This window comes from Lonchura striata, chromosome 1 (assembly GCF_050655825.1).
Source record: "Lonchura striata isolate lonStrDom1 chromosome 1, ASM5065582v1, whole genome shotgun sequence".
Taxonomy (NCBI): domain Eukaryota; kingdom Metazoa; phylum Chordata; class Aves; order Passeriformes; family Estrildidae; genus Lonchura; species Lonchura striata.
Window position 1 is genome coordinate 67469625 of NC_140703.1, and position 26061 is coordinate 67495685.

Consider the following 26061-nt stretch of genomic DNA (forward strand, 5'->3'; position numbering starts at 1 on the left):
ACACCAGAGGTTACTTCTCTATTCATAATTTTTGTCTGCTTACAAAGAGCTTCCTAAAAATTCAGTGAGTCAAGATTGGCTGATTCTGAGATATTGGAAGCCCAGCACAGGTCTTGAGAAAACTGTAAAGATGGTATTTCTGTAAGTTTTCTGTGAAATGCTTATGCACTTTTTAATGATCACTGCCCTGGTCCTGCTGGCCACACTATTGCTGCTACAGGCTGGGCATAGCTGCTGTTGACCAAATTCATCTCTGCTGGGCATCTTTCCAGACAGATATGGTTCAGCTTACGTAGTCTCAGTTCATTGCTGCTCAGTACTTCTAAATATTTCCCTTTCCCACCTTCTGTAGGCCAAAAGTTCCTCTTCCATCTAAAGGAGGGGAGAACTATGCCTACTTCTCAACTTCAATTTTCTGCTGCAGTCAGAAGTGGTGAAGGTGGTTGATCAATTATTTGGAGGATTTCACTAAAAAGAGCCTGAATTGTGTATTTGATCTGGAGCTTCTTGTATCACTAAGGGACTAGATCCACCAAGACCTGAAGTGGCAGCAGCTGTAAGAGACAATCACACACTACTCATTTCTGAGCATTTACATGAATGCTGAAGGTGTTTCCTGGAAACCTAGTGCTGGGATATTCTGCAGTCATACTGTAAAAGTCACATACTTCCATCCAAGACCATGCTGTGGAAACAGCAGTTCCTGGAATAACAGGTCATTTGAAAAGCTCAGCAGGAACAGGATGGAGTTCACTGCTGATTGTCAGTTCACTGGCTGAGCCTTGAGCAAGGATGTGCAATGTTTCCAGGTGTAAGCGTGCTGCATGCTCAGGCTGACCCTGCTCTGGGGTGACATCAAAAGTCGTAACTTTTTGTGTTATGTCAAATTTTACAGCTCTCCTTCTGGATCTTTCTGCTTTGTACCTATCCATAACTTGGAGCACTAAAGTAAATTGTGGTATTGGTGCTGCTAGCTTGAGGGTTGGGCTTGATGATCTTAAAGGTCTTTTACACTTTTAAAGAGTCTGTAATTATATGAAATACTTGATAAAACTTATGTACTGTTATCATAATTTCTGAGGCTGGTTATTTTGCATACAGAGTGTCTAGTGACAGCTTAGAATGTTTTTTTTCTGTTGTCAGGAGTGTTGCAAGGCTGAAATATTCACCACATGGTTGTTATTCCAACTGGAGGACCAGCTACAACCATATCACAACTTGCACGCTATTTGTTATAATCAGTATATTGTATGTATGCATTCTGCTCTAACATAAGCATTATCTGCAGTCTCTCTAGACAAATGCTATTGCCTGCGTAGATATGTGTGAGGCTGATGAGTTTTCCCCCTGTATTTCTACTTCTAAATTAAAGTAGTCTGACAAGCTGTTTTCCCTGGCCTGAATTTCTCATTAAGTGACTATATTTTGAAAGGCATCCCCAATCCTGTAACCTTCCTCTGTGTCATTTGAAGTTTTCTTTTTCCAAAGCCCAGGTCCATTAGTCAGTTTGTCACGTAGGCTGTGAAGAGCCATTATTATTTTAAAACATCATTGGCTTTTCACTAAGAAATTGGACATTTTCGGTATTGTGCTTTAATGGGCCCATTCTTAGACAAGAATGCAAATTCACTGTGACATTTAGTGAAAAAGCAAGAAAAGATTTCCTTGTGGATAAAAGAAAGAAGTAGAACCTACAGGTACTTGCTCAATGACATTGTTTCCTCCTAAACTGCAGAGCTGTCACCTTCTATATGTGATTTTTTTAATACGCAAAATTTAGATGTGGCTATAAGGAGAGTGGCAAGACGTTTTAAGATATTTTGATCAAAATCCAGAAGGAAAAGAAGCTGGAGCCACAGAATTTCAAAATTAATGTGTTACTTTTAATCTGTTTACTGATAGGTACATATTTTTATATTGATTGAATAGTGAAAAATTCAACAAAGAATTTATTAGATAGCCAGGTTTGGGTGTAGGTACATAAATTTTCTGTGTGTTTGCTGAAATTAAATGTGTTTATATGGAAAACAGCAAGATAAATTGAAGTTTTGTCTCAGCTACTTTGCTTCATTTGAAAAGGTCTGCTTCACTGACTGACAGTCTTTGAAGAGACACTTCCATTTGAAGTCTCTGGTTATGAGTGTTTTTTCCTTTCTTTGTGATATTTTCTGTTATGGGAGAGCACTTGTAAGTTAATATTCTGTGAATTAAAAAAACTTCAGTTTCTGAGCTTTTATGATTTGGGATTATTGTTTTATTGAAACAAACTATATCAGTATCCTACTGTTTCCCTATAGGCTAGAGACTCCCAGGGGTTAATAAATAAGAAACTTGAGACACTGGATAGTGTACAGCAGTATCAGCTCTACATGAATTACTATCAGAGCCTTATTTCCTTTATGTTCTAGCAGGCAAAGGGGAATACAGAAGTAGAAGAGAATAAAGGAAGGGGTGATTAATTTCATCTAGGACTGCCTGAAATTCAGTGTCTAAGCTAATTGTTTAGACATAAGAGTTACTTCCACAGGGCAATTCAGTTCCTCTTAAAATAATCTGATATGACTGATGCAATGAATTACCCTTTCAAGTCTGCTGTCCTCCATATTAACTATGGTCTGTCTTCAGAAAATAAGCTAACACTTTTCTTGACTGATGTAATATATATTTTTTAAATCACAGGGTAGTCTTTTAAGTTCTAATTTTTTCACTCTGTAGGAATAACCTGACTGACCCCCTCTCTGTCAACCCACAAAATATTCTTCTCCACCCTCTAGTCTAGGACCACATAAGTAAACAAAATATTAAGCAAATCTTAAAATCTATGGTTGTGTTTTTGTGCAAGCTCTATAGGAACTGAAAGCTTAAAATGGACTATTGGTCCTCTGATAGTGAGTAGCGTGAATCTTATTTCCATCTTTTTGGTGGCAGGCTTTTTTTGTTTATTTAGGGGTAGTAGGAGAGCTGAGGAGGGCGAGAACAAGTCACCTCTGTAGGAGGAGGTACAAATGCAATGCTGGCTCACTGTATGAATATAAGTTCATCTAAGTCACTTTTTAAGTCACATTCTTTAGCTTCATCCAGAAATCTTAGTCTTGTTATTGTTTCTGAGATAGAGATGAGTTTTCTCTCAACATTACAACAGACTGCAAAACTGGTGCAAAGGCTCAAAGACCCTGGACAGTGCTTTCTCTGCCTGCCTTGTGCTACAGAGAGAAGTTTCATAATTATGATCAAACCAAGCTCATACGAAATAGTATTTGACGTTAACAAGAGATTTCAGAGCCCACTGATCCTGCAGGCTACCACATGGTTGTACTGTCTCCTTTTCTTTGTAGAGTGCAAGTCTTCAAGATTGTATAGTTCCTGTATCAAAATGCTTGAATAATTGATCTGTATCACCTTGCATGAAGCAATGCAGTTACCTGCTAAGATGCCATCTTACAGCAACCTCCCCCACACAGGCATCTTTCTGGAAAGGTTTCACCTGTACTGTACATGCAGTCAAGATGGCAGATTGTGCCTTCCTCAAACATCCCTCTTGCTGCTACCCTGTTTGTGACAAAAGACCATTTGGGGGCTAATGTAAGGGCATGATAAAATCACTTCTTATATCTTGTCAGCTCAGTATGAATAATTGCATGGAGAGCTCTGGGCTTAAAGGTTTGGAGGTGAATTTGTGCTGATGCTGCTGCATCCCTTGAGGTAAAGTTTGCAGCCATGCTGGAAGCCAGGAAAGATAGCAGGAAGCTCATACTGAAATCAGTTACTGTGATCCAGCCATTTCATAAGCACATGCTTGACTCATCATTCTGGATCTTCATCACAGGTCAGATTCTTGTTGCAGACTGACTTTAAGCATCTGAAAGTACTAAAAAAAAAGAGAAAAATGTGTCAGAGAATTATTAATTGTGACAGTTGCACATATTATTTTGACTGATGATAGGGAGATAAGAGGATTGTTTGGAACATAGTAGGAAATAATTAGTGAATTAAGCTACATAAATAATTTCAAGAGAACACTTCTAAGATAGAGCATGTCATAAAAGGGGAGGAATGAGAGCTGCTTTCAAAGGGTAGTACTGTGGATTAGGGAAAGGGGCTCTGCTGGTTGTCTGGGATATCCAGGGTCATCTAAGCCCTAAGAAAGGCGATGAGCTAGAAGCAAGCTCCAAGCATTATGTGCTTAACCATTTTTCCTCTGTTCTTCGAGTGAGGGGGAGAATAAGCAATGTAGATTTGGAAGGAAGTTGCTGTTTTGAACTGTTAATCAGTGACTGATAACAAGTAAGCAAGTATTACACTTAGGTTTGTCCTAGATTTCCCCAGAACTGTGGGGATGCAAAGTGGTACTTAGAAAGACAAGAAGGCAGAATAAATTGTCTTTGAGAGACACATTGATAAGACAGTTCTTATTTGAAGCATGACATCTTAACTGCGAGCTTATACAAAGAATCCCCAGCAGCAGTAAGCGAAAAAACATGGATACATCTTCCTGTGAGCCCTCATGGCATCTACCTGCTACTGCTGGTATCATGGTATATGGGTTAATTTCTCCTAAGGTCAAATCTACTTCTCTGTTGTCCTCCTTGCCTGGCCTGTGGGTCCATGGCATGTGTTTGAAAGAAGGGCACAAGTGACTCTGCTCCTGAATTTAATGCAAAATCTCCTTACACAGACATTTTTAAGAAGGCAATGTATTTTTATTTTCATGAAAAAGATGTCTTTTAGCAAGGATGACCTTGAAAACCTTAAAAACTTTTGAAAATTCTTCTCTTGCATGTTAATGTGGGATTTTGCATCCCTTATTCAAAACTTAGGGCATGTTTGATGTATTGCAGGTAATTAAAAACATATAATATTACAAGGATTTTCCATCAGTCAGAGGAATGACTTTTCATAAGTTAGTTCTGGGTTTCAGAATCTGTATGCATGACACTGTCACCATGTTGAAATAAGCCACAATTGTATTACAATTTTTTTTTTTTTTTGCCCTCATGGTATGTTTTAAACAATCATCTGAACTCTAATTTTTATCAGAGAATATTTTTTATAATCACTAATGAAAAAATGTGTCCTTCACCTATAGAAACACTTTATATAGGTGAAGGAGCAAGACCATGATTCTGGCAAGTAGTCCTTTTCATTTTTTTGTATTCTGTATGCACAAATCCGGAAGCTGTTTCCTTCAGCAGCTGTCATTCGGTTATTTAAGTGTGTACATCTTGAACTGCAGTCAGCAACATTGAAATGCTTAAGTGAAGGCTGTGGCTTCATCTTGCTTGAATGAGGAGAGTAAAAAACATTACTGGTTTTCCTCTCTTACAGATATCACAGTGCTGAATGATTAGCTATAACCAGGGTTGAGCTGTTTTTCTTCTAAATCTAACCCCCTCTACCCAAAAAACCACACCCTGAAATCCTATAAATACGCAAGTGATAGAAGCTACCTTACTGGAAGGAACTTTCTTGTTTTTCAAAGACAAATTGATAGAATTACTTAGCAGCAGCTCCTGTAATATTGCAGAGATTGATGAGTGGTGTAGTTTAATGATGAGAACAATTTTGAAGCAGTTGGCTGACACATCTTCTGTCCTTATTACATTTTGAGCAGTTTAGTTTCCAAGGCAACTGCTCGTGTCAGCATACAGATGTGCTTAAAGCTATGGGAAGATATTTTCTGAACAATATCCTTAATGTAGTGGCAAAACATAAAGCACTAACTTCTATCCTTTCCAACACCTGCAGAGAATCCAGGATTTGCTGTGAGCCAGCAGTGTGTCAGGTTAATGCAGAGATTGACCAAAGAGGAATGATCAGGATGAGTATCAAAATGAGACATGGTATTTACTGATGGAAACAATGTCCTTCTGATTAGATCTGTTCACTTGGAGGCTAGAAAATGAATAATGAAGAGTCCATGGCTATTGTTGTCAAGGCACTGTTGTGGTGAGGTTTTTTTGTCCTGGGATTGTTTTTGTGTTGGAAAGAGAAGATTGGATAATGGAACAGCACATTGTGAGCACAGCACATAGCACTGTGAAAGGTGCAATACTTGCTGATGGTGCTTTTGCTGGACCTATATTTCTGTCAAGTAGGTCGTGTTTTGAACTAACTAGGGCTGCTTTCTTGAAGGAATAGAATAAAGCAAATAAGCATCCTAAAGCTGTTGAGATGCTGAGGAGTTATTGTAACAACTTTGGTTCAAAACTGCAGTGAAGTAAAAAATAAGTACTATTTTCAGCGTCTTTTGAACCAATAGGAGGACTTTGCAGCAGAGCACAATGATTATCTGTTAAAAAATGAGGGAGGTTATCCATGGGTGTGGTCACTTACCCCCAGTCTGCTATGTAAAGAAGAAAAAAGAGGTTTAATGTTCTCATTTTTGGCTCCCAGTGTTGTAGCTGTATTTGAATAGCATCCATTTGTAGCATAGAAACTGATATTTAGAAAGTTTCTTGTGATTGAAAAATCAGCCATAACCCATGGTAGTTGTTACAAGTAGCTTAGTATTTTCCTTTTTTGAGAAATATATTGCACATTTCAATTTGAATTTATCCAGCTCTAGCTTGCAGTAATTTGGCTTGATTAGCTCTTTGTCAGCTAGAAAGGAATTCCTACTTGTCAGCAGCACACTGAGCACAGGAGATGAGGGAAAGCCTCCAGATCTTTCTCCCACAAAGCTATTTCCTGCTCTCCAGCTCTGCGTACTGCTCCACAATATTGTTGACAGAGTTTGCTGCTCTTACCTATCCTTCTTCTCAACCCAAAAGGGATGAATTGGAGACTATTAAGTTACTGAGCATCATGAGCAATAGTCAGGAGTACAGAATCTCAGAGATGTTTCTGATATGTGTGTTGCACTGTACCAAATATGTATTTGAGAAAGGGAAGTTCCTTAGGGAAAACATTTCCCACTTAACTGGAGATATGGATAAACAATTATAGATCAGCAATGATTAGAAACCTTTCCTTCTGTCATGTATGTACATGGAAGGTATTTTAAAAATCTTCCTGTATCAATTTGTTACACAAATGTTTGCTAGTGGAATATACAGTGTATTTCACAAGGTTCAGGAATTTTAGGAAATATAAATGTCTTCCTTGCTGGATGAAGGGTAAATTAAAACCCAATTAATAATCTTGGAAGAATTGTACATAGATTATGATTTAGTCCTAAAAGAAATCCCAAAAATCTGCATAATTGAAGAGGTAGTGCTTAGAATATTAAGAGCATGTAGAGTTTCAAAATGAAGAAGAGTAAAAGAACTTCATTCCTCACCTCGGTTCTAATGCTGCTGGTACCAAATCTTCTGATAGATTCAAGTAAAAGCTTGTACAGGAAGGTAGAAAAGACTTCCTGAAGTTGGACATTGATATTTGAAACATTTAGAAAATTATAAACTTAAAGAATATTTCATTATCATGAAATACTTCACATGATTTGTTCTGAATATTGCATAGTTGTGTAAGTTCTTGCCTGTGTTTATCCCCTCAGCTTCTGTGGTTCAGAGTGGTTCAATAGGTTCACTGAATAATCCTGTTTATGTATATATGAAACTGAAGAGTCAATACTTGTTAAAAAATATGCACTTTTGTGGATTTTCTTGAAAGAAATTTTAGTTTTGCTGCAAATGAGTTGTGGAAATTTTTTAATTTCAAAGACAATAAAGTTACTGTTGAGGAAGTGGTGAGTTTATGATAAATTATCTTTATGATGATTTTTTTCCAAGACTTTTTCAGTTCATATTTTTGAAGAATTTTTCTGCTATAGATGAAAGTAGCCTTTGAAATGGGTCGTGGCATCTGCTTGCAGACTCAAGCTTCAAGTACGTGTTCATGGGGAATTTTCATTCTGTGCAAGATTCCAATACGTCAGGGCCTTGTGCATAACTGGGACAAAGTATCAAGCTCATTTGTGGATGGAGCACTTGAAAAACATTGCCACTGTTTTTTGCTTAAAATATTAATGAAGTGCCTATGTTCTCACAAAATGTTTTAGTTAAACAAAATCCTCATTTCCCAATGAGAAAAATCTGAGGATTTTTTTTCAGCATGTTTTACACAACAGCACAAAACACTGAGTTAAAATCCACTTTTTACAGTAGGCATTAATTTTTGCATGCATGACAAAATTGGGTTTTGGTTACTTAATGGGAATCCCTCTATGGTGAAAAAAGCATAATTCTGTTATAAAGCTGTTGGCTTGTAAAACTAATACGACCAGGTGACCATTTTGCATCCCTATTTTTAGTCCTCCACTGAATCGGTTAAGATAACTGGGTCCCTTTGGTTAGGGATTGCAAACTGATGCAATTAATTTTCCTGAGAGTAAAATACAGCAATGTGCTCTGTTAAGAATCAAGTAAGTGGTGCCAAGGAAGTGGCTCAGCACAGAGACACTGGGAAGGTGTTGGGAAGGCAGAGGAGTAGGACTGTCACCATTAGACTTGTGTGACAGAGATATGGAGAGAGAAATGCAATGGTTGGTTCTCCTCCTGGAGGGTGTTCTTTCTGAAGGCCCCACTTCAGCAGTCATCCACAGAAGATGTACTCAGAGTTGTGCCTGCCATGTTTGCTTACTGAAAAGACGTTCTTGGTATCCTTTTGGCTGTTAAAGCTCAGGGCTTAACCCAGCCCTCCTGTGATCTAGGAGAGACACACTGAGCACTGCACAGCCGTGCACCTGAGGCTGTGCTCTGCCCTGAAGTTGGGTTATAAGTTATGGTTACAGGGCAACAGTCAGCAACAGTTTTCTGTCAGGCTGAAGGGGAGCTGTTTGTGGAATTTAAAGTAGCTGTAGGCATGAGTTTTAACTAATCCAACACAAGTCAAAATTAACAATTATGATTTTATCAAGTGAGTTCAAACCATGCTACCATGCTGTTTTGGAATGTAAACATTGTAGCTAACCCTGTCTGGTCATATTGTACAGTATAGCAACATCCATACCAGAGCAGCTTCTTCAATAACTTCTGTCACAGAACAGTTTCAGTGGCAGGATTATGCTATTTCTCCTATTTAAAGAGTCATTCAGGTGCCAGGAGTCTCTGCTTTTCTTTGCTGAAGTCTTCTCTGAAAAAAAAAAACCCTATTTTTCCTATTCTATTCTACACATTTTTGCTTGCTCATTTTACCATATCTACTGGGAAACCCTAATATCTCCAAACATGATTAATGCTCCCTGTGTTCTTCTCTAGTCCATAGAAGGAACATAATTATAGGAGTGAAGCTGAAAATTGTCCATGTTTAGGGATGATCTCCAAAAATGGCCTGTCATCAGATCATTGTAGATCAAGCAACTTTATTGGAATTGCAAACTGCTGTTGAGGACTTCTGATACTCTTTAAATTACCCTTGCCAGTGTAGTAAAGGAATCATATGGTAACTTGCTTCTGGTGTACTTATGAAGAATTGATTATCTTTCAAGCTACATCTTAAATATTTTGCTTTGTAAGCTTAAAAAAAATCTGAACCACCCAGTGGATGAATTTTAGAATAATTTCAACAGGTCCACTCAGAAACAAAAGTGTAACTTTTGATTACAAAGCTGGTTTATTATTCTAGTTTTGGATTTGTTTTCCTATTAAAAGATACTTATTAACATGTTGATATTGAACTGTAATAATGTGATCCAGCTTTTCCATCCACATGTATCAGAGATTGGGCTATTTCTACATCACCCTTGTGTTGTTTTGATGAGTCTCCCACTGTTGATAGGTTTGTAAGGTCTTTGAGGGTTCAGGACTTTGCTGAAATTATTTTCCATATACACTTAATAGTGGTATTTCTTTCTGGATTAGTCTATTCTTATATCATAGAAACTGTGTCAAATTGTAAGATTTAGATTTTTGGAGTCTTGGAAAGATGATTGTTGGGCAGTTTTTTTAAAGGAAGCTGTTACGACTTCAGATTAGCTCTGCTGCGACTTTCTGCCTGCTTTTCAAGCTAATATTCAGAGTCTTTTGTTGGCAAAAAAAGCAGAAGTCATTTATGTATATAGTGCTTAGAGAAAATGCTAAGGATGGTTGCATTTTGTGACAGTCTTACAGTCCTCATGGTCTAGTTTAAAAAGCAGTTACCAAGCATAGCTCAACCCCAAGGGAGAGGATATGGGGTTAGTGATGTTACCTAGGTTACACAGTAGTCATTACTTCATATCTTTTATGTTTAAATTATGTCTATGTGTTTCATTTTCTGTTTTAAAAAATCCCAACAACTTGTCACATTTTTGCCACTGTTTTAAATTAATGTCTTTCTAGGTATTATGTCTTTTATACTTTAGAACTGCTGCAGTTGCAGCTGTAAAAGTGATGAGCATGGCCGCACCCCGAGTTGCTCAGTGAGTTGCAGTAGTTGATCATAAGCTGCTCCTGTGTATCCATTTTAAGACACTAATGTGTTTTAGGGCTTTGATATCTCCAAATTCATCCAAAACCTCTGTGCACAGTGGAAGTAGAAAAGTCCTGGTACACTATTAGTTGTTCAAATGCATGAAAGATGTGGGGTCTGCTACTATATGTTTTTCTTTTTACCTTGTGACATGTTACCCATTTGTACTATTGGTCACTGTTGACTGCCCTAGCAAAAATATAATTTGAGGCCAACAGAAATAACACTATCTTTTAAGAATCCATAAGCTGTAGCCTGACTAGTAGAGTTCTTAGGGTTTTAAGACTTCTTTCTGGAACTAAGCATTTTTAATTGATTTTGAAAGGTGCTATTAGAGAGTAATTACTAGTGGAAGTTCCAATTAAAATGGATGCGTCAGATCTTCAGGCTTATTGTAGGAGGCAAAGATATAGAGGAGGGAAGGTTGTACTGCTAATGAGTATTTTTGGAAGACTATAAAAATATATCAAATGCTTTTAGAGAGTTGCATACAGCAAGTTTTGTAGTATTTGAAAGAAACATAGGCTATATACAATGACACCTTATTTAAAAACAAATTTCAGTACCGCAGCATTAATTAGAGCAAAATACTAATAGGATATGGAACTCGGGATGATTAATTCTAAAAGGAATCTTGCCTTAAAACTTCCTGAATTGCTGGAAGCCGTTGTCTGAGGGGGTTGTTTGAGTAATGTTTGCAGGACTAGACAAGTGTAATGAAAGATCGAAGAAAGAAGAAAACCTGGGGGAGAGGCAGAACAGGAAGTATTCTGTGCAGAGTTGCTAACAGGATTTAAGTGGATGTGAGCAGGTAACGGGAATAAGGGACTTGGAAGAAGGCCTTTAATGTGGATTTTTCTTTGAGATAGCACAGTAATCCAAGCCAAAGACCTTCACCTCTGTGATCTTTCTCTGCAGAGGATTTGTCTCTGAGGTGGCAAGTTCTTAAAGAATTGGACATTGGACTAATGAAGTCTAATACAGTTTAGTTTGGATTTTGAAGTCAGAAGTTCAGACTGGGCCAAGATTAAATTTAAGCTAAACCTGGAGTTTGATTGGTTTCAAGATTTTGAAGATCCTTAGATTATGTGAATTGGGATTACTAGGAGAAGATTCTATACCCACAGCTATGTTGAGAAACTAGATTATTTTCACTACAGCAGTGTTTCATTAACATCACCTTTGAAGCTGCAGTAGAAAGTGTAACAAGTAGTGAAAAAGAAAGCCTTGTAAAAGAAAATTATTGGTCTCTATATTAATTAAAAAAATAACTAACCATTCCTGACTCTCATCCTTTATTTTATCTTCTCCCTCTTTTATAGTTTTTTTTTTTTTTTCAACAGAAACATCACCCTCTACATCTTTTTGTAGGATTTTTGAATTTAGAATGAGTTTGCAGGAAGGGATGAACCAAGCCTTCTTGATGCTGTTAGCCAAATAAAAATGGTTAATAAAATTTTTCTGAGGCATTCAAAAAGTTATGTATCAAGATAGCATGTTTGCATTGGGTGCCTTCTTTATAAAACAAGGGTTATTATTAACATTCCTCATTCTATGGAAGGGCTTGAGTTGATGCTGAGGTAGGTGAAGGTTTGGATGGTTTCACTTGTTCTTTGACACATCTTGATGTTTATTCTAGGAACACAGAAAGTACTTTTACTAAGCTATTGATTAATTTAGTTTACTGCTTCAAGCAGTATTTGTACATGTTCTGTGGAGCATTAACGAGAAGTAAGTTCATGGCAAGGTGAAACCAGCTTCCTGCCTTTAATGAAAAATAGTGCTGTAAGTCCTGGTCTCATTTTGTTTTCAGTTTCCCTTGTGCTTTACAAGATCAAGAGACATTCAATAGAAAAAGTGTCTGCTTTCAGAAAGTAGTTCTTTTGGTAAATCACTGAACTGGGCAAAATGTGGGAAACTTCATGGCATATACTTCCTCAATAAATAAGTTCATCTGTCTTTCTCTTTCCTAGTTAAATATTTGGTATATAAAAGGTAATCTTTACAGGCTGGAGACTCTCCAATATATTTATATCAGAATTTAAAATACTGTCATAATATAGAAACAGTGGTTGCATGGATATGTCTGGTTCAGTACTCAAACTGTAAGGTTTGGGGTTTTTTTTGCCTTTTCTTTTAGATGTGGGTTTTTTTGCCATGAACTGGTAATGTGAAATGGATGTAAATTGTTCTCAAGTCATTCAAGTCATATTTAGGAATACTGTTCTCTCACCAGATCACATTTTTTATAAAGCATAATGGAGGTAGATTATTTAGGACTGTTTTTTACAGTGCTCACCTCTACTCTTCACTGATGTGTACAACCCTGAGTGCTTTCTCCAGGGCTGTCCAGAGTGAGACAGAACATATTACTTCATGGCTGGGTCAGTAACTGCAGTGTTGTCTGTGGAAAACTTTGCATAGCAAAAACCATCAGTTAAGCCAGAGTTATAATAAAATAAAAACCCACTGTGAATTGTAATTCTTGTCTAAAACTCCTGCCTTTTTTTTTTTTTCCCCAGTTAGTTAAACAGGTTTTGTTCTGGCACGTGGCTTTGTAATGTGTTTGGTATCACAAGGGCTGTTCCTCATAGTTTGAATTGCTGAAAGTTGATTGCATTGTTTCTGCTAAAATACAACATCTGCAATTTATATTTAAGGTTGTGCAAATGTCATGTTCATTGTTCAAAGTATCAGTTTTACCAGATTTTGTTCAGGCTGTCTATTAAAGCCACTGTTTTCCATAATTTTAATGAGGTCGACAAACCTAAAGTTTGGAAAATTTTAGTTTTTCTTTTTTCTGAAGCCAAACAAAACCACAATTGAAAGCAGTTAGCTGATAGTTGCTGTCAACTGTCACAATCTCTGGAATTAAAAAATTCTCCTCAACCTTCCCTAGTATGTGAAAATCCACAGTAAAACAGACACTGGGATGTCACCATGACAACTGGCACCTAACATAGTCTCAGGTCATAGTGCTGTCATCAACACCACTGTCCATAGGCTTTTTTCTTGGCTGAAGCTTGGATAAACTCACCTGTCTCAGACAAATACATGGAATATATAAACCTAAATGTTAATTGAACTGTTCTTTTCTTGACCTGATTTTACTGGGTTAGTTTGAGTTACCTGGCATTGTTTCGTTTAATAAAGAAGATACAAATGAAATATTTATCCTTCCTACATCTTCCCTTCCTCAGCATCTAAAGTAAATGCTGCTGCAGGATAATGTGTTTAAATTATATAAACACTGTTCTTCATCTGGTTAATTTTACTTCTCTTCCCAAATTTGTACTGATCTCTTCAGTCCCAGTTTCTGCCTACAGGTAGAACTATTTGTGACCTCCACTTTTAATCTGTTAATTATGGCTTACCATCTAAGAAGTGGGAAAGCAACTAGAATAATTGCTTGTCTGCATTATTGAGGAAAGGTCTTGAAATGTGTGCCAACCCAATTTTAGTGCTTTGCTGTGCGTCTTTTCACAAATACATGATAACTTGATGTACAGCAGTGGGTGAATGTTATGATGTTGGAGTGTGTTTTGTTTCTGTGTATTTGGTAGCAGGGGGCTACAGGAGTGGATTTTGTAAAATGCTGCCAGAAGCTTTCTCCATGTCCTAAAAAGTCAATGCCAGTGGACTCCAGGATGGACCTGCCCCTGGCCAAAGCCATAAGCAAAGTAGTGCCTCTGGATACCAGAGTTAAGAAAGCTGGGGAGGAGGGTATGTAACTTCATCCAGAGAGAGGAGTGAGAACATGTGGGAAAAACATCAAGGTAAGAAGAAGGTGCTCCAGGTGCCAGAGCAGAAATTCTCCTGCAGCCCATGGAGATCCACGGAGCAGAGCAGAGATCTTTCTACACCAGTGGAAGACCCCACTTTGGAGCAGATGGGTATCTGAAGGAGATCTGTGGGAGGTTTACACTGGAGCAGGCTCATGACAGGACCTCAGAACCCATGGGGGCAGTGTGAGCCTGAAGGATTGTACTCCATGGATGGGACCCATACTGGAGCAGTTTGTGAAGAACTGCAGCCTGAAAGAAGGACTCACATTGGAGAAGTTCACAGGAGACTGTCTCCTGTGGGAGTGACACAACCCTGGAGCAGAGGAAGAGTGTAAGGAGTCCTCCCCCTGAGGAGGAAGGTGTGGCACAGACAACATGTGATGAACTGACCAGAACACCCATTCCCCATCCCTCTGTGCTACTGGGGGAGGAGGAGGTAGAGAAAGGGAAGTTGAGCCTCAGAAAGAGGGAGTTGGTGTTTTCTGATTTATTTTTTTTCCTCGTTATCCTACTCTGATTTACTTGGTTATTAGTGAAACTAATTTCTCCAAGTCAAGCCTGTTTTGCCTGTGGCAATAATTGATGAGTGATCTCTCTCTGCCCTTATCTCCCTATATTTTCTCTCTACTGCCCAGCTGAGGATGGGAGTGATGGAGCAATTTGGTAAGCACCTGACATCCAGACAGGGTCAACCCACAACATAGAGCTTGACTTAATTTCATCTAGTCCTTTTTATTATCCAGGATCATGCTGATATGTCAATTGTCTTGCATTTCAACAAGAGCAGCCGAATGCTTTTGAAATACAAGGTCAATACTCTAATGGCAAAAGGATTTTTCTGTTCAATTCTAGCACAAATATTTTTTTTTTAATTTGTAGAAGTCAATGGGATGACGGAAAGTGTAAATTTATTTCCCCAAATTTTTAAAACCAAATTAAATCTACTTTTTCAAGTATATTTCCTCGGGATCATACAGTGCATTTCAGCAGAGGGACTTTTGGTGACCATCCATAAATTTAGTATCAGAGTTCAGCATTGCCACTGTTCTTCTCTAGTTCTTATTGGTTGCAAAATGTGTGTGAGCCACCCCTCTACTCATAAAAATTCTATTTCATACCTGCCTAGGTCTGTTAGCCAGAATGCAAGTGTCAAATATATTAGTGTGCATTTGGGGAAGAATAAATCACCTTCCAAGAAGCAAAGAGATATTTCACTGTATGTTGCCTGTACAAAACTACTTGCGCCATCTGTGAAATTCAGAAGGGTTGATCTGATTTTGGCATGCCGTGTACTCTGTGGCATCTTGCAGGGTGCCACATTGCTTGTGGTGGCTCAAAGAGTAATGTCACTGGTAGAAGAATGGTCTTTGTTTTTTATTTTTAAAAAATATGGTCTGACTACATTTGAATTTTATTCTTAACTACTGAGCTTTTTAAATTTGGAAATAAATGAAAGTAATATGCTAGTTTCTTTTTTTAATTGGTAATGTGCTGCATCTTGAAAAAATCATTGGAATAAACTGGTATTTTGAAAGAATGATAAACAAAAAAATATAGTCAATAGTAATTTAAAAGTTAAATCAGAAAAGATGGCCTGTTAGTGCATTGGATGAATTTGTGTAATTGCAGCAATTTCAACTAGAATTAGAACTGTAGTAAAAGAATGTAGAAAAAAATTCCCATTAACAAGATTCAAGAGACAAAGCTGTTTTGCTGACATGTTCAAAATGTACCAGCTTGCAAGATGTCATAGGTCTCTGTTACAGACATAAAGGATCTTACATTAGAGACATTTAAATTTGCCATAGAAGTAAAAAAAAATCGGGAGAATCTGTAGATACTGTCTCTTTAGAAATGCCTGTATTTCTGAAAGCATGTGTCTAAATTTTTTTTTGCCTTGGGGTTGTCAAGTGCTCTTAATAAAGACTGAGTTATGTAAGGAAATGAATGGGGGTATAGCATGGGAGACAGGGATTGGCAGTAAATAGAGACAAACCCAGCAGTATCATATGGAGTATTACCTGGTTAACATAGGAATCCTAGCATAGGATGAAGGAAAAACACAATTGCTTAAGGCAGGAAATGCAGTACCAGTGAGTTTATATCCTTGGAGTGTTTCCCCTGATGAGCATTGATAGGAAAATGCAGTCATTTGATACTACTTAAGTAAGGAAAAAACACATTAGGAGATGCAGAAGAAAGATTTACCTGCATTTATAAGACTGTTCTTTTGGAGTTTTTGGTTTGTTTGTTTTTTTCCCCACAAGACTTCCATGTTGTATTTTAGAGGCGATTGAAAACTTTCCATTAGGTTATTGTTACTTCAGATGGGAATGATTGGTCCTCCTGGGTGTGTGCTTTTTGTCACAGAGATAGTTAATAATTCTTCACAATATGCTTTGCAGAACTGCAGTATCAATACTGACTTTTAATTTCCCACTTTTGCATGAGCTCTTGTATTGAGAGCAAAAAGAGTTGATAAAAACCTATATTTCTTTATACAATGTGCAGCTTTCAAAACTATTAACTATTAACTATTAGCTGTTTAAAGGTTCATCAGAGTGCTTTCCTGAGCATCCCTGCAAAGGAACTCTGTAGTGAGGATGATAGTTTCCCATGAGAGACACATTTTTCAGCCTGAGGACAAAGGTGCCACTTGCAGGACAGGTTTTTCAGCAAGGGGTGGCCAGCAGAGGACCCTGCTGCAGTGAGGTCAGCTGGCACTACATTACCCTGCCTCAAGACTCACAAAAACAAAAAAAAGTTACTGCCCTGTGCTGTAAGACGTTCTTGTTAAGGCCATCAAGTACCTGAAACCTTTCTGGGTAGGGCAGTGAGTTATCTGGGAGAGAAGCTCTCAAGTACTTCAAACTGTGGAGGTAGTTGGGCACTGCAGGCAGGAGCATGGCATAAGTTTGCACTAGGAGTGGAAGTGGTGGCTGTGGAAGCCTGGTGGGAGGCTTTCTTGCTGCTCTGATGGTGATGCCTAGGACCCCTAATACAACTCTTTTTTCCACTTTTCCTGTTTAAAAAATAATACATGTTTCTTTTGTGTTGCCGCTATTCTGAATGACTCGTGAGCTTCCTCTTCATACCAAGACTGTGTAGCCTTTTCTTTCCTAGTAAAATGAGAACAATTTGAGTCCTGTTCCCTGAAAAATCATCTATACAAAAGTTTGGGTAAATGTGAAACATGAGATTCCTGTTGGCTGCAGATGCTTTTTTTATTGCTGGGGCTTGTTCAGTTTCTTTACAGCTGTGCCTCATAAGATCACGTGGTGCCTTCATTTTCATTTGTATATATACCCTAGAGTAAGTAAAAATGTCATTGCATTGTTTCCTGATCTGTATATCTGGAATTGTTTAAATAACTCTTACAAAATGAGTACTACACCATAATGAGTCTTTTCTTTTTAATGAATAACTGATCTACTTTTAAACTTTTCTGTCTGTTTAAAAAAAAGGTATTGGTGAAATACAAATTAACTTTTATCTCTTCTACAGCCCATTTGTACAGTGATGTGTAGAGAAGTGATGAGAACAAGGAAGAAAGAGTTTCAGTGGAGTAATTTCAGTAGACATCAAAAGGCATGATCAAAAGAGGAGGAGGCATGGAAATGGGGAGGGGAATTCCAAGACTGGACACAGTCTTGTTTCCTGCTTTTGAACATGGAGAAGGGCAGAAAATAGACCACTAGCTGCAACAGAAACCAGGAGGTCTGATTTTACCTACTTTTTCTTCTTTTGGTCTTTTTGGAATGCCCGCTTTAGATACTAACACCAAATCCTTCTGTTCACAGGAGGCTTTGTTTGTTTCATGCTGTGTCTAAACTCCTGCCTTTGGCAGTACTCCTTAGGGATGCGTCTCCATCTCACAACCACCTGGCCTTGGAGCAGGAAGGCAGTGATAGCTGCTCACCTCCACTTCACTGTTCTGCCTTCTCCATTAGACTGCCCCTGCCTCCTCCCTCTTTTCTGTTAAACAGCTTGCAAACTTCCTCTCTTTAACCTCTACTTTGGTTACTATTTTTCCTCAGAAAGAGAGCACTACATTTGTAGTCTTGTATATTATCCAATTTCATTGTAACTATATCCATCCTTTCTGATTCTCTGGATTCACCTTGGTATCCCCTATCAATCTGCTTCTTATCTTGTTACTCAGCTCCTTTATACCTTGTCATCCTTCAGCTGTTGACTGCTGCTGCTTTTGATTCTCCTTTCATTGGTTATCCTGTAGGGATAATTTGTTTAATCTTTTTCCCCATTTAAAGCTCCTTGTTCAATATTAGTTGAAAAGCAATGTAATACTCCAAGTCATTGAATGCTGGCTATTGGCAGGCTATTGAATTATTAGAAAAAAGTTGCTTGTATTTTGTTTTCCCCACATGTGAAAATACAGAACAATCATAACTTAGAATGTAATTTTGAAAATTGCATTTATTTTTTCTGAACAGTGAATGTACTCTACCAGAATTGAATGTTTTTGTGATAGTGTTTGAAATATACCATTACTGAGATATAGTACCCTGTGCCAAGCATATTACTTGTAAGCAATAAATCAGCTTATCTTCAAACAAATTAAATCTGACAGCTGGCCTTTCATCACCCCTTATCAAATGAACATGTCAGACTGTTCCACTCATTAACTCCTGCTTAAGTCAGGATCCAGTCTGGGTTTCATACGAACTGAAGTCACGATAGCCTTTTAGTATCCGTTCCTTAAGGAAGTTCCAAAGGTTTCTCCTTTAGAAAAAAAAGATTTGAAATATCCTTGCCACTTAACCCAAGTTCCTTAAGCCTGAGAACAAATCTGTGGGGCTGTTGGAATACTTTGGTGGCAGGGACAATAGGGAAATTTTGGCAAATGGTACAGAAATATGTGTATCTTCTTGTTGTCCACGTATATGATTTTAGCATTATAAATCATGCTGTTTAAAGAAAAGTTGAAAATCAACTATTTTGGTAGCCAGCCTGACTACCAAACAGAGACTTTTCTGACTTTTGAACACAGAGCAGCTTGAACTGAGGTGTTTTAAATTGTAATATCTGTTACTTAGACACTGGGTAAGGACATATGGATCAATTGCCTCCTTTATGTCAGCATATGTGGGAGGATGTTAAGATACTTGGATATAGCTTCCACAGATGTCAGGAGGAAGCAGAGGGCCCTAAGGAAAGCATTTCTAAGGAATGATCTGTTTTATAAAGAGTTTTCAGCTGAACTGTGCTGTATGTGTGTCAAGCAGTATTTACTGTGCTAGATTTTGCACAATATATAGTTTAGTCTTTCCACAAACCATTTATAGACTGAACTGGAACACAGACTGATGAGATAAAGAAATGGAGTATAAACAGGGCTGTCAAAATTTCTACCATACAAGTAAGACTTGCAGAACTGACTCCTATCTCACATTTCCCTGCAATCCTCTGCATTTTTTGTGGGTTTTTTTTGATCTTTTTGCTATCACTTGACTCAAATTTAATCACAGGCATGTGATGTAATGTGTGAGAAGATGCCCAAGAGGTCGTCAAATAAGTCTGAAAAATAAAAATATGTCAAAATTTAGCAGACTTGAATACAATGAAAGACCATGTTTATCCCTGGCAGAAGCCCAGTGTTAGCACGAATGAATAAAATGTTGTTGATCCAAAAATATAGGTAAGCATGAATTAAAAACAAAGAAAAAAGCAAAGCTGCAATTAATTGTTTGACTTTTGTGAAGTTTGGTTCCATATTGTATATTTTTAAAATCTGAACTTATTTGGAAATTACAGCTCAGAAATAAACAGGCTTGGGTTAATTTATTTTGTTTATGACTGTGCCATTTCTTATAAATTAAATATGCAATATGAATTGCCCATAATTGCCATCTGAACTGTCGAAGTTCAGATATCTTTTTGAGGTTAATTTTTGGGAAGCACCATGTGCAAGTCATGAACTGAGTTAGATTCAGAAAGTTGGAGTAATAATTAGTTGGATAAGTAAGGGAGCATCATTGAAGGAAAATGTCTCCTTGGCATGTAATGAATGAAAACCTGAGAAACAGATGGCAGCAGTAAGATCAGATTCATAATGAAGTCTCAGAGGGTTCTGTGCTGGGACTTTGTTATGCTCATAAATGTCTGAGAAGAGGGGTCAGTGCTGGGCTGTCATCGTGAGTCCCATTGGGAAAGGCTATCTTAGAACTTGTGGCAAAGATGTACACATGTATTTCATGATATTAAACAACTAGCCAGAAAGAAACACAAGTGTCTGCAGATGAAAAGTGTTGCACCTAGCAAGGCATATGATCATTTCTAAATCAGCTACTTCTGTTCAGGGAAAAAAACTCTTGAAGTTAAAATGGATTGTATTTTAAAAGCCTCGGCTTCAATACTCAACAGTGGTCAAACATACAAATGGAATGAATGTTAAAAGTGATTTGGAGCCAAAACAGCAGATGCTGCTGATGCCCACAGCACTGGAGTGCCATGCACACTCCTCAGGTTGTGTGTGCAGTCCTGCCCAGCCCTGTTTTTTCTCTGATGTACAGAGAAGAGTAGAGAATATGGATAAAGGCCCTGAAACTTACTCCAAGATTAAGACTTTTTAACATGGAGAGGAAAGCCAACAAGAAGGGAATGGAGTTGGGGTCCCTACAGCCGTGAATGACAGAGTGTTAAATAGGGAATTGCTGTTTGGTGTTTTTCATCACATGAGCAAGAGGTGATAGATCTCAAATAGAAAACAGTTTTTACACTTAATTGCCAAGTGTAATGTCACTTCTCATAAAAAAATATAAACCCTTAAAAATTTCACTAGATTTTAAACTCTGTGCACTGCTAATGCATGAACTAAACCTATGTGACAAGCAGAGAGAACTTTCACTCTGAACTAGCACAATTGATAATGTTTTTCAGTTCCTTCTTAGTTTCCATCTCAGCTTTAAATGAAAATGTTATGACCATATAAAGGTCATATGTGATGTCTGTTATTTAAGCTGAAAAATCTTGAAAAGCCATGAAAGTTAGCTTTGTATATATATGCAAGTGTATGTGTGTGTTAAAAGTCCATTTTCTATTTACAGAAAAGACCAGGAATTTAATTTGTATATAAAACTACTTTCAGCATCTGAACTCTTGCCCTAGTTATCAGTTTTAGTGTTAGCAGCATCAAATAGGTTTAGAGTTATTTTTCAGTGATGATAATCAATCTCTCAGATTATTTCTCTCATTAGTGTTATATCACAGTGAAAATACATTTTTTTTAATTGAGGTGTTGGATATTTTGAGGGAAAAAGAACAATTCCTACTTCTAAGTTGTTGCAAGCATGCTAGCTGAGGGGATGCTGCTGTTGTTTATGCACTCTGACAGAATGATCAAACCCTTTGCTCTGCTCTTTTCCTTTAAAGATAACTGTAAAAAGGAACCATGCAGGGATATTTGGTGTATTGAGAGAAGGGAGACCAAATGTAGAAATAGACTCTGACTTTTGCAGAGTATGCCAATTATATTGAGTCTATAACAGTTCTTCTAAGAGATATAAATATTTTCTAAATCTTGTTATTCTAAATCTATGTTTTACTAGAAAAAATTCCCTGTGTACAAAAGATAGATCTTGCTGCACCCCATCTTTTTTATATCCAAAAAGTTTATTTTGTCAAGAAAATATAAATGTAAAACCAAATTATTTTTCGCATGAGCCAAAACAAGATGATAGTCTTTGCTACAGCGAGTGTAATCTTTATCAAAAACCTCTCAATAGACTGATTTGGACATAGAAATTTCTCTGCACAATAAAATTTGGAGTATCTAGAGATCTAATGACTCAGAAATCTGCTTATCTCTTTATATTTCACCAAGATAAAAAGATATTTGAGCAGAACTCGCAAGTTTCTATTTAGGCTCTTGGGTTCCTTGACTGCAAACATTCCTATCTGTGCCAGTTTAAAGATATGTCATAAATTCATTAAGTTTTGGCAGGATTAGAGGGAGAATTCTATTCATTTTACATGTGCGTGATATAGGATTGAGGGAGAAAAATATTCAAAAGGGCTTCAAAGGGGTTAGTGGCCTATTGAGACAGACTCCCTTTTCCAGGGCCAGACAAACTCTTGGAATAGGTTTGCCGAAAACTTAAACCTCCAAGGGACCCTGCAACTTCTCTGGGGAGCATTTTCCAGTATTTTACTGTTCTTGCAGCCAAAAAGTTTCTTCTGAAGTATAACCTATATCTTCCTTGCTTATCATTAAGTTTCCTCCCATTCTAGCAGCATATCTTTTTCCCATGCAATAGTCCTTTCTATATACAAATGTTTATGAAGAAGTCTTTTTTTCTCCCCTCCAGACTAAACAACTCTGGTTTGCTCCATTTTATCCCATATGTCATGTTTTTATACATTTTCCTTTGCTCTTTGCCTTCTTGGACTCTACAGCATCTCTTGTCTCTGGAACTCTGTTGTTAAATTGAAGTCTCCCTGGAATGCTTTTTGGTCTGAGCTATCTGGCCCATTCCTGCTTTATGGAAATGCTTAATTTCTTTGATGAGATGTCACCTGAGAGTCCAGAATCGTTAGTAATCTGTAGAATATTATTTGTATTTATTATGCCTATCCTTGTCTGTCAAAAATTTTAAGGAGAAATGACTTTATTCTATTTGTTTTGGGGTCACTGACTGAAAAAAATGATTGCTGTTAAACATTGAGCCAAGCTGCCAGTCCCTGTGGATCCCTGCTGGAAATCTGTTTTTAAGGTAATTTCCCACTTGCAGCTACTGTTTGGGAGCTGTTATCTGCCCTCTTAATCCAGTTATTATGTGCATTAGTGATGCTGAATACTGCTGATTTTTTAAATTAGAATGCCATGCTATAACAACTCAGGTATCAGAGCTACGTTTGTCAGGTACATCTATGTAGTTACATTAATCAGCCAGATTATTTCTTCAGAGAGTAAAACCAGGCTTGTTTGACAAAATAGTTTTTTTCAACAAAATTGCATTGACCAACACTCATTATATACCAATCTTCCAATTCTTTATTTCCTCAGTGATTTGCATTTATCAGAAGTGTCAGGCTAACAAAATTTGTCTGTTGGTGTTATCTGAGATAACATTTTGGTTTTGGTTGGTACCCTTCCAGGCTTTAAAAAATTCTATAGCACCCAGAGGTTTATATTTCTACAAGATAGACTATTTTTTAGTTTCATCTAGATTTTTGGATATCCAGCTCTTCTGATTTTGAAAGTGTAGGGTTTTTTTAGGGTGTTTTTTGCTTGTTTGTTTTTAGTTTTGTTTGGTTGGTTTTTTTTTTTTTTTTTTTTTTTTTGGTAGCTAGTTCCTGATACTTGCTTCAGTTTTCAATGGACTGGAATGCAGCCTGTTGTGACTTAATGCAGTAGGTTCTCTGCCACTTCTGAAATGGAGGGTAGAGAAACCTTTTCTGCCATTTCATTAACAAATATGCCCTTTTTATCCATAGAGAATTACTGCTTTTGTTCTCAATTTGCTTAATATTCAGTATCCTAAGTTGTTGGAAATGGGAATTTTCCTTTATCTTATTTCTTTACTGTTTGATTTGTTTTTCTTTTACAGCTACTATTTAGTAATCTCCTTTCCATTTGTGTGATTTGGTAAAGGAAGCTTTAAATTGCTTTTGTTTAACTACCAAATTAAGGATGGCTTTTAGTCCATGTTATGTCAGTCATCCAAGTCACAAGTTCTGGACAACAAAGCCCCCTGTTTTGTTTTTTGTTCTGATCAGTTATGCCTGTAGTTATGGGAGAAATATGTAGCCACTGTCCTGTTCTTTATCCAGAGGACAAGATTAGCATTTTGCTTTTTTTTTTTTTTTTTTTTTTTTTGAACATGATTGCATAGAAAGTTTTAAAAACAGAAACGGTGAAATGCATTTGTTGGTTTCAACAAAAAGTCAGGCATACATTTCCTGTCTTGAAGTGTGGAAAAAGAAAAGCTCAGTCACTGCAGTGATGGAAAAGGGTATTGTTCATTCTAGTGGAAGGGAAGAAGGCGAAAATGACAACTCAGAAAAAGCCTGATTCTATACTGATCTCTGGAGAATAAACGTTTGGGTGGCTGGTGAGGCAGACAGGCAAAGAGGCAAATGAGGTTGAGTTGCTCTGAAATGTCAAACGTACCTGGAAAGGTCCTGAATTAGAATGCCACTTCTTGGCATTTTATCTGCTCTTCTAGAAGAAATATTGCAGACAGGGAAAAAAGAAAAAGAGAATGAAAACGCTTTTCAATAATGCTTTGTTGCCTGCAATTACGTTTCTTGATACTAATTTTTTTCTTTCTTTCTGTGTGGAAGTAGCATTTAAATACGTATTTTCAGTAGGGGTTGATCAGAAGCTAGAATTAGGGATGCAATTAGATAACTTAATAAAACTGAACTTGGAGTGTCCCTCTTCTTGGAAAGGTTTGCATTGGAAAAGAGCATAGACAAAGAAGTGTGCAAAGAAAATTGCCTAAACCTCTCAAGGTATCGAGGCCCTCACAGCAGACTTCCTAAGTTTCACAGATGCATAGAAAGCTCCTGTTGCCAGTGCATAAAATAGGCAGTTCATATATGAAAGTATTCAGGCCTGTAACACCTATATGACTTTTCCTCAAAATGCTTGGCTCAGATTTTTGCCTTGGAAAATGGGAATTCTATGGCACTGTTCCACAAGTTAACTATTTGAAAACTATCAGATGAACTCCATAGTCCTCCAAAGGCCTGTGAAGGTGAAGAAGGAAAAAGGAGTCCTTTGGGGGCTGGAAGGGCCCAGCACCTGGACAGTCCTTGGTGCTGCTCTGGGGCTCTTTCCAGATGAACTGTGATGGAACGTGTTTGTTCTTCACATGCACCAACTCAGCACATATAGGAACTTTGGAAGGGCAGAGAATTACCAAAGTTTAAGTCATTTAGCATGCCCTCCTACAGCAAAGTATTGTGTATTCAGCTGGAATGGTGGCTCACTGACAGCTGCTGAAAGTTCACAGGTGTTCCCTGCATCTTTAAGATACATAATAGTCATTTGTCAAACTAAAGTCAGAAAGTTAAAGTGGTTTGAATGTATCATTTTCCGTGTTCACACTGATATGTAGGAGAACTCCTCTGGCTTTGTCTTCTGTATCCTGCTTTATTAGCAGTTTTGTGGTCATAGAGGAAAAACAAAATACTGTGCATGATCAGCAAATCCTATCCAAATCCAGCTGCCTCTGCCCTCATCCACAGTTTTACTGTTGCATGAAAATTAAAGTTGAGAAATGGAATCTATTTTGCTCTTCTTCTAAAGGGTACCTTTTGGAAAATATTTTGACATGTGTGTGAAAGCATCAGTATTGGTCTGTTCTGCTGTCACAAGAGCACACAGTAGAGATTTCCACAGTAGTTTTAAATTTACAAGGCACCATTGGAAGCAGTGTCTCTGCAGCAGCACAGACTCATCAGGGGCTACTTCAGCTTCCCAGGCAGTCATTTGCTTCCATAGGAGAGGCATGTCCCTGCTTTCCATGGCACACAGTTGTGATGCTGTGTAGCAATTCCTGTTCACCTTATTGTGCTATCATACTTGGCAAAATTAAAGAAGTAAGAAAATTCTTTTGAAGCAAAATAGTTATCATTCAGGAATTTAAACAGCTCTGAGTTCAGAGTGAATCAGTTAGGATCCAAATATTGTGGTTAATTCTATCAGGAAATGTCACGCTTCTCTACCAATGTATCAAGATGTAGCTGGGAGGCCTTACTGATATTGAAGTAGAAATGCATAAGAAATAGCTAGTGCATATGCTTTTTTTTTCTAGATTGTCTCTCAGTTATTTTAAACCTCATTATAACCAGTAAATTGCATAACACCATGCACTGCATGAACTGAAAGGGTCTGTGAATAGAAAATGGCAGTCAAGTT

General features: G+C 37.5%; 1 protein-coding gene and 1 long non-coding RNA gene across 5 annotated transcripts in view; both read left to right on the forward strand.

Annotated features, from left to right (window-relative positions):
* The window catches only part of LOC146768707 (uncharacterized), a 54743-nt gene extending 34903 nt beyond the window's left edge, over positions 1-19840 (forward strand). Inside the window, exons 1-2 of the long non-coding RNA XR_014955185.1 lie at positions 1-17891; positions 17975-19840. The exon at positions 1-17891 is cut by the window's left edge and continues 34903 nt beyond it. This is a non-coding gene — a long non-coding RNA (uncharacterized LOC146768707). The remainder of the gene's footprint in view (positions 17892-17974) is intronic.
* DCLK1 (doublecortin like kinase 1) overlaps positions 1-26061 on the forward strand; it is a 231808-nt gene that overhangs the window by 59352 nt on the left and 146395 nt on the right. The window lies entirely within an intron of this gene.